Raw genomic sequence first — 10,542 nt, forward strand, 5'->3', positions numbered from 1 at the left:
CAACGTACAAGCTTGCAAATTTAAAAAAAAACTGCCCGTCCATTGTTGCCACACGACGCGTTTTGTAGTTCCGTTTTTACCAGAAATGTTTAATTATTGAAAGCACGTCAGTGCCTTCGCATTTGGCAGGTTGTATAGAACAGTTTAAAGGATGTAGCCGGTACAACACGTTGCAAACAAGTCAAACGTGATGAAAACTTAGCTTGATTGCATTGGCCATTGGAATAACTGAAAGTTGTTTTTATTTGATCAAAGTCGCACGGAGCGCGTCGTTATCGGCACGTCGACGTGGCAAGGCATCTCTAAACACAATTTGAAGCCCATCGTGGATATAATAAACAGCATTCTTGATTTCTTTTCCTATGCCTGATGTAGCCTGAATGACTTCACGTTAATCGGAGATAACCTTTAATTACTTTGGAGACGTCGCACGTTATTATATTCGCTGAATAACATTAGTAATAATCGCTGATGAATTGTGCCGAGACCATTAAAGGTGTTGTAATGTATTGTTTAACAATTCTATTGGCAGTATTGGGATAAGTAAACATAAGTTTGAATATAGCAGCCGTTTAGAATGCTTCATTAATAAAGATGATAATAATATCCAATGTTTCATGTCCGAGTTTTTTGCTGAATTCAATCATTATTAATTTTGTCAATGCGATTTTATTTTAATCATTATTTTCAATCATGCATTTATGTAGGTAAAAGCGTACCAGAAACACAGTGGACTGTATGAGTGGTAAGTGACAACGACAGTGGAAACTTAACTCGAAGCTCTACGTAAAATACGAGTAGATTGAATTCACACGTTTACATAATTCTGGTATTCAAAAAAAAAACTGTTAATATTTAAAAAAGTAAGAACTTAAACCTAGTTACAATTTTTAATAACTAAGACTTTATTTGCTAGTTAGTGCGTTTATATCTTTAGTATTAGGTATATAGGCTTAGAGCTTTAGAGCCTTACCTTTTTTTTGCTTAATCATAGCTTGAGATGACAAATGACATGCGATAAAATGCACATAATTATAATTTTATATTCCAAAGAGTAGGTATTCGATTCCTAATAATTAACAATAATCAATTCCTTAAGTGAACATGACTAAGCCAGATCGATCATTGATTTTGTAAAAAAAGTTCGTCGGTACGACCCGTCCTCCAAAATTATAGTGTTTAAACGTTTTAATACAACGCTAAGAAATGTGCGTAAAAGTTATAAAATTCCGAACTTATAATATATGTAACACTGCCTTCTGGCGGCCATTACTTAGGTCGGAACTTGTTATTAAATTCGGCCTTATTTATTTATTTATGAGCATGTTTATTGTATGCGACGGCCTCTATCGGGCCGGTGCCCGCCGTCGTAGCTCGGTATTACATCTTCACGATATTATCATACATTTTCTGATGTTTGCTTACTTGCCATTGTGAAAATAACCTTACGGTACTATATACACATTAGGGGCATTGCACAATTGAGTCTCTAAGTATATTAATTGTTGATTTTTGAATATTAGGATAAGTATGAATTTTATCAAAGGAAAAAATTAAACGCAAAGGAACCTCCCATACCTATTTCATTAAAGTACGATTAGGTATGTAAGTATAGAGAAAGTGAACTCGTCGCAGTCCTTCCTCAGTGCTTTATATGAAATATCTCTATATTTGACATCATCATTATTATAGTATGTATATATAACGAGGTGTACAGATTTTTTATTTATTTATAAAATGATGCGACTAGACTCTTATTTTCTTTAAGCAGAAAAACTTATGTGAATTCGAGTTTAGGCGGATAACGCTATTGAATACTAAATAGTGTAATTTTGTATATATTTAAAAAGCTATCAAAACAAATATGGCTCGATGCATCTTTTAAAAGTGTTAGGGAGCCGCACCATCGCCTAACACCAAGGCGTGAACATTCAATCCGAGGCAGAATTATAATCCAGCCTTAATTACAGACGAGCTCGATCACATGAAATATCGGTTTGGGAGGAATATTCAAATGTACGATACAGGTGCTGCGGCCCGCCCCGGCCCCGGGCCTCGACACTTGCGCTCGCACCCAACCACTTGCACGGCCTCAAATGTTCCAACTTTATACACATTTATTGACTAACCATTCATTTACACAAGATTAGAAGTTTTGCTCACCATTGCCGCCATGTTTAGATCGGGTCTATCTAATTAAATTTGAAAAACTATCGCGCTGATCGGAAAACAAACAAAAAAACTGTCGCTCGAGATGGCAAAAGTTCCTCGCGAACTGTGCATTTCAGTTGCATCCGATAGGATCTTCTATATGCAAGGAACACAGAACTAAGTTAAGTCTTTCTCCTATCGCGCAGATTTATCTTTAAAACCTACTTGGCTCGGACTCGCGAGGAGCATTAGCCGTCTTCGTCTGAGGCAGATGCATCGTGCACGAATGGTGTTTTCCAATAATTTCATACTCGAGGCAGCATCGAAGAGTCATACTACGTATCTGCGGATCCATCTCTCGCCTTTGGCCACGCGCTCTCGCTATGTACGGCCCTTATTAAATGCAAAATACGAGTAAATTCATCTTTACATAAGCGCGATCTCGTTAACATTGCATTACCAATATTTTAAATGTATGTATGCTTTATGCGGGCTTTGTTGCAGTCGAGTCGTCTTTGCGATATACCGGGAATGTTCTGTCATTTTGAATAGCTTTTAGTTGCCTTACTGTTTTAGACTTCTAGGTGGTTACTGTTATAGTCGCACCAATAAAACTCTGCAGCGGATTTGATAGCCCACGCAGTGTAAGTGTTATTTATACGTCATAATTTCATAGAAATTTGACGTTTAAAATGACACTTGCACTGCGTAGGCTATCAAAATCGCTGCAGACTTTTTACTGTCTGACTATAGCAACTGTTAGTATTACTATCGATAAGTACCTAGCTAATAACACAAATATTTTTTGATCAAATTTTATCGTTAATCCTGCGCGGTACAATGAGTAGGTATAATGTATTTCGCTTGTCATATACTAGGTCCCGTCAACTGGGGTGAATAGGGAAGGCAAGGTGGATAAAGATAAAAACTGGGAATGACATTTACCTAATAATTTCTTTTAGACTACCCACACGAATTGTAATGTACCTAGAGTTAAACCAAGTAATGTTTGCGGCGATTTTGACAGCACACGCAATGCAGGTGTTACATATTTTAAACGTCAAAGTTCTATGAAATTATGACGTATACATAAATAACATACTGGCACTGCGTAATTGCGTAGGCTGTCAATAACACTTGCACTACGTGGGCTATCAGAATCGCGTCGGTGCAGAGTTTTCTTGGTCTAACTCTAAATGCTCTAATCTCTCTCTCTACCCATAGATAAGTAACATACCTACGGCATACGGTATATCTGCCAAAAGTGAAGCCGAAACACGATCGATGTGTGCGTACGACGCTCGAGTGTTTACGCTAAGCGCCACACACAAATAATGTTGCCAGTATTTCGTTACTTTATTCTCCCGAAAGTAGACGGATTTAAACAACTTAATTAGGTTTTTCCCACTAGTTACCACCAAGTGGTTGAAGGTGGTAACAACTGAGAAAAAAATCCGGTAAGTAATTATTTTCCACCAACTTCGCTTTGGTGGAAATTTTATTTTTCAGTTGATATCATTGGGGACAACTGAGAAAGGAAAATGTAAGCAGGTATTTACCACCAAACGAATAAAAATACCTACGTCGGTACAACACACCATATTTAACTACCTGGGTAGTCATTTCAAGTCAGTCCAGTGCCGGAAGTATGTAGCTTAAATATAATATGAACGATTTGACTCTATGAAAAACAAAAACAGTGTTGGCTGGCGTAGGCTCATCTCGATTCTCAAGCAGCTGCAGTAATTTCTTCTAGTTTCTAATGTTTCTATGCGTAGCCAAATTGTCGGTTGTGACGATTACGGCGTAGGTTACACCTGCGCCATCCTCACATTTACATAAAACGAAATCGCCCCGTGGACGATCCGGCACGGAATTCAGAATATCCATAAACGTAGCTGCCAGCACACTGAGGCCCATACTTAAAAACAAAATTAAAGGGGATAGCCGTACGATAATATGAATTAAAAATAATAAAACAAAAAAAGAGTCACGGATCGCCTCGAGTGAGTTTTTTTTAGTTTTTTCAAGCGAAGCCTGCGAACAGAGTACGGCCGATATCTCCTGACAATATCTTTGACGAGTTTTTTATGCTGCATTATTTTTAAATGAACTGATTATAAATGGATGTTGGGCGATTTAACGCCCAATCTAATTAGGTAAATGATATGTGTTTTCGAGAGAAGATGATGAAGATAGCGAGTTTGCTATTTATTGATTGATTTTTAATTGGGTGTTGTGATTGTTGAAGGCGGTTAATCGGTTTAATGGCACGGCTAACTTGTCGCTGGTTTTATTTTGGCGTTCTTAGCATGTTTCTATTTCATTTGGAGTGATTTAGTGACTTTTAATTTTTATGGCGTGGTAGCGTGACAAACATACAGCGGGTACAGTTTCTATAAAATACGATAATTCTAAACGGACTAAGTACTAATAAGAACAGTTATTCGGGTTACTTTGAATAATATTCATGACTTAAGTTTCGTCGTGCGCGAGGTTCAATATTAAAATACCTACTAATCTTGAATTTTATAACACCGCAAGTACCTACTTTTAACTTTTGGAGAGAGTTTAATAGTGCCAATGAAATAAATATTTTTAATAATATAATTTTCATGAATGTTACTTGACATGCATAGGTAAGCATAAGTAGATTAGGTAAGGTATAGGGTATAAAGTATAGGTAATAATTGTAGTCATTGTAAACGGTCTCCAAATGTTAACATTGTTGGCTACTTGTATTTACGATATTATACGTACTTATTCCAAACTGTAGGTATCTACTTTTTGTGGGGCTTCTTAACCACCATTTCTCCACTCCACTCTTTCTACGTAACTCTAATATAATCTGACCATAATAATTACTGCTATACTTAATTGCCATATTTTACAGAAAGTACATAGATGGTTTTGCTTACAAAATCTCTGAAATCCCTAAGTCCGTATAAATTCTTTCATTTTACAATACAATTAGGTACCTACAAATATTTTACAAAATTGTAGAAATATGTTTTGTTGTACGACATTACTATGATTTTAATTAAAATTTTCTTATCTTTGAAAAAATATAAGAAATAAAGTAGATACTATTTTTTTTATGTCGTGATCTTGTTAATTAAGTACGTATGTATAAAAGAAGGGCTCTACGAAGCAAACTATTTTTACGCCAATTATTAAAAAAAAATTGTTTACAATGAAGATTTTGTTAATTGACAATTGCATAGCTTATTGTAAAATTAACTGTAAGATAAACTTTTACAATAAAAAAATATTTTTGAAGTAGGTATGTATTTAAAATAGGAACTTACACATTTTTTTAATTTTTTTTATTAATATTTAATACCTACCTTAAAAAAATTGTTAATGTTACGTACTCGTTTTTGACGCCACGAGCGCATATCAAACATAAAGTTATAATTAATATTATAGAGATAAAGTTCCTAAAGTTAATATTTTTTTATTAGGAATTTCCTTCTCTTTAGGAATCTGTTTTAATATCTTTTTATGTTAATAGTTTATGAGATATTGGTCAAAAATTTAATATCATATTTTACACTTTTTTTTTTTACAACTGTTGCATATTTTTGTGTGATAATAAATGCTTCGAATGCATTTTTCTAGACATCATTCCGAATACAAAGGAGGCATCACACGTATTTTTAGGAACAGTATCTCTATTTTTCACCATTTTGTCGACTAGACCAGATTTAATTAATATGGCAAAGGGATTAGAGCTGATTAACCTCTTATTAAGGGGGAGGCCTATGTTCAGCAGTGGACGTCTTATGGCCGAGATGATGAACCTCTTATTATGTTAGACTTGAATTTTATTGGTTCCTTTATGCACAGTTACCAGCCATAATTTCTTCGACGACAATTTGCGTGTAGGTATAAATATTAAATATTTAATACCTTATTTTTTAATCGAACTATAAAAACATGTAACATTTTTTATTGGATCTGACTGAATTGAAAAACTTTACAGAGCGATATTGATATTGCGGTGATAATATGTTCATTATTGCTAGTAAACGCATCAAATAATGTAAGAACATGATTAAGGTGTGCCAATAAACGCCGTTTATTGCGGAGATATGACTTAATATAAGTTCAAATAGTTGTTCAATGTTCCGGGCTGGTATATTTTTTATAAACAGAATAGTATTTAATGAAAAAAGGGTTGTAACTGATATTAAAGTTAAGAACTAAAATATTAAAAGCTTAACTTTTATAAAAAAATGTATAAAATATATTTGTAGTAGGTAAATGTAGAATATGGTTTATTAATACCTACTACCTTACTACTAACAACCTGGCCCCTGTTTCACCAACGTGACAGGTGCGACGAATTGTAAAATCACTGTTGCTGACGTCACAGGCATCCATGAACTACGGTTACCGCTTACCATCGGGCGGGCCATATTCCTGTTTGCCACCATCATTGTATTATTAAAAAAAACTTTATGATATCGGAAAACAAACAGATATTTCTCTTGCTAAGTTTATGACAATTGTCACAAGAAACACTACAATTGTCACGAAATTCCGACATATAACTCATTACCTGTCAAGAATTACCTACAATTCTTCTAAATCTTTGACAATTGTCAGAAACTTCGCAGAAGGAATATCTGTTTTTTTCCGATATAATAAAGTTTTTTTAAATAATACAATGATGGTGGCAAACAGGAATACGGCCCGCCCGATGGTAAGTGGTAATCGTAGCCCATGGATGCCTGTGACGTCAGCAATAGTGATTTTACAATTCGTCACACCTGTCACGGATGTGAAATTGGGGCCTGAAGTGACATAGGAAAATGAATTTCAACTTGGAATTTTTAGTGTCAAAACGATAAAAAAATAATTTGTTTCAAATGTCACTTATGGTTGGATGAGAAAAAGGTTTAAGTAGGTATTAAAATTTTCAGAATTTTACATTTTACAGCGTAAATTGCCTACTAGGTACGTGGTAGGTATTGTACCACTTTACTAATACAACGATATTATCTAAAAATTTGCTCCTCGCTTGCGAAGACTACATGCAAAAATCCGAGAAATTTTATTAACACTGCCGTAATTCGTAAGTATATTAAAAGCTAGGCAATAGAGGCCTACTTTGCCCCCGTCTGTCCGACGTATGGTCATAACATAACCTAGTCGATAAAAACTCAACCTACAACATTGTAAGTACCTACATTTTCTGTCTTAAACCTAATATCACAGATTGCGATGTCAATGAAAATTGGAATGTGATGAATTAACGCCAGCAGTGTAGGTACGTTAGTGCAATAAGTAGTAGAAGGTCTTGAAACTTGTAAAGTACATACTTTATAAAAGAAGGGAGGGATTGAACATTCTAATCGCGACAGCAATGCTGCTTTATCAAGGAAATTGATAGTGACATCGCCCACCTCAACGCTAAGAGTGACATTCCATTTCCAACTTCAGCTGCAATACTGTTCATTTTACTATGGAAACGCGTCGCTGTCATTGTCAATTTCCTTAGAAAATGAACAGTATTGCAGCTGCAGTTGGAAATGGAATGTCACTTTAATGCAGCAGTAGGTAATGTTACTACAGTAAAGCTGCAGCAGTCACCTTCCAAATATTCTTATAATCTGAGCTTGTTGTTTGCTGGTTTAATTATCTGACTCTGAATTAAAAGCTGTAACTACTAAATTATCTTTGTTTCATTACTTTTAATTTTCAATTAGGTCATTATTTTTTCGCGTTTTTTTAATAACAAATTGGTGGCAGCTACGACTAGTAATAGTGTCATTAGGATGGCAAATGTAGCAGCGTTACTACTGCAGTGTTTCTGGTGAAACGTTGCAGCAACGGGGAATGGGCGATGTCATTGTCAATTTCTTCAATAAACTGAATCCGAATGTCATTATAATAAACTGTTATACTGTAAGGACGTGGAAATCGCAAGTGACACAGGTAAATAGACGTGTTGTGCCTCGAAGTTAGTCGTGAACGCGCGTGAGCAATGAGGATGTGTGTCGACTGCTGATCGGCCAGCTAACGTGGGAATTGGCCGAAGAAAGTGGCAAATCACATAGATTCATCTCGCTTCCTTGCTCATTGCAAACACGTAAGCTTCAATAAAAATTCAATTAAATTAAAATATAGCGGCCACTCTGTCTCGCCATTCGTGAAACCGTAAAAACTTTGAGAGCTCACCGAGAGCCAACGTCTTCAGGCGAGGCAACATCATAATTTAATGTGGCAAAAAGTTGTGTCTTAATAAATAAATCAACGGATTTTTTCACTGTCCATAACTTAAAGAAGTCGAGGCGGGAAATCCGATGGAAGTCGAAGGCGAAGTTTTAAAAAAGGAAACTGCTCTTGCGGCGGTGGGCCGCGCCGCGATTGGCCGAGCGCGCGGGGGCGGCGCGCCGGCCGGCGATTGGCCCGCCGCCGACGCACCGTAGGCGCGTTCATCTCGAAACGCGAACAAATAGATTTTTTTAAACAAAAGCAATTTTCCTATTCTTCTTGTTGGCTTTTGTATAGTTTGTTTTTGCCGAGCTTCGTTTTGTATTGTTTATTGTAGTCGAGTGCGCGACAATCCACTCCCGGGTAATTCTCAGTGGTATTAACACGACTCCTCCACTCGTATTGTTGCGTCGCGCCGGGGCCGCATGTAAATTTGTAAAAACAACAATTGTTATGAAAAACAAACGCAGCGAGTTGCAACAGACTATTGTGGGAGGCTGCGTCGATGATAGCTACCTAATTAACTTTGTATCAATAGGCATGCCTGACAATAGGCAGTAACACTCGGACAATAGTACTACACTCATTATATTTTGCATTAAGATTTTTCCGACAAGCTTTGATTTCAGGTTTGATAAATCAAATCATCCAGTGTCTACAAACCAATCGTCAACACAATGACTAGGCATTTTACTGAGTATTTATTCAGATATCATCTTGAGAAACCTTTCAGATTTCGGGTGACTTTCTTAACTGCTTTATACTGTTGTTATACCTAGAGAATCTATTAAGCCTAGAACTCTTTGCTGATGCTCATACTTACCTAAATACATAGGCAGTTTGTTGACTACTAGTCTTACTTAGTACTTTAGTAGTCTTAGTAGTCTTTCCATAAAGTGGACAACCGCGCGAATCGCCGTTCTATACAAATGTGGGGAGCACATTTTTCCCTCTGGATATTAACGTTATTGAAAATAGATTGACACAGTTTGATATAATCCAACTATACAGCTGTGCGTTTGATTTTTTTTTAGTTAGGTAAGAGTTCCTTGTTTTACAAGGGGGCAAAGTTGTTCTTTAACCGGTAGTGCAATATTGATACACGAGCAAGGGAAAGAATTCAAAATTGTACCACGAGCGAGCGTAGCGAAAGGTTCGGTAAGTGGAATCTTGAGCGTTGCAAATGTTTTATGTCACGAAAGAAATTTTGCCAGCGATTGAAACACAAAATTTATCACCACACCAACGCAAGGAAAATACTAACTGTGAAAACATCAAACAACATCAAATCCAAACGAACTTTATTACAGTTTTCATTCAAAATCATCATTTAAAAGTCAATTCTACCATACAGTCAACATGAGGAAACAACTCTAAATTTGCATTAAAAATTACTTTGCCACTCTTGTGGATAAAATGCAATCTTCTCATCAGTTTTGAACAATCAAGAGAACATTTATTAACTGGTATGGTGATTTAAATTGTATAAATTTGTTTATCGATCTTCGTTCCCATAATTATGTAATAATATTTTCAATAATGAAGGAAAATGGGGACTACATTCGTATGAAAGAGCGGTCGTTCCTCCTAAACATGTTTTCATTAGGACCATGTTTACACATTAATAATGATTATTGATAGACTACCAAGTCATGACTGGTAGCTACAGTCCGATTTAGCATTAGAAAGAACTTCGCAGAAGTAAGCTTGTGGTTCCAAATCCGGCACTTTTAGCGGTAATAATTTGAAGTAAATTATATTATGTATTGACCATGCTTCATTAGATAATTCAATAATTCGTAACAATTATAGAGCCTGATAAAAACTGCACGCTTGCTTCTGTGGAGTTCTTTCTAATGCTAAAAAAACGAACTATAAATAAGGCCGTTCCTCTCACCCCGACAGTGAGACCGTTGTTATACGAAGAAAATTACACCAAGACAGCAAACTTTCCTAATTTTTATTTTTTATTTATTAAACTTTACACATAAATTAACAGTATGACACCAAAGCACTTATGTGCACTTACTAATCACTTTCCTACACATTTACACGCCAAAAGAAGCGTTCTATTACATCTTAGTTGTTCAAGTAGGTACCAAAGTCCTATAACAAGGGTTCCCAAACTTTTCTTTATGTCGTAAATATAAGCAGGCAGTTATTATAGAG

This window comes from Cydia fagiglandana, chromosome 7 (assembly GCF_963556715.1).
Source record: "Cydia fagiglandana chromosome 7, ilCydFagi1.1, whole genome shotgun sequence".
In the NCBI taxonomy this organism is placed as follows: Eukaryota; Metazoa; Arthropoda; class Insecta; order Lepidoptera; family Tortricidae; genus Cydia; species Cydia fagiglandana.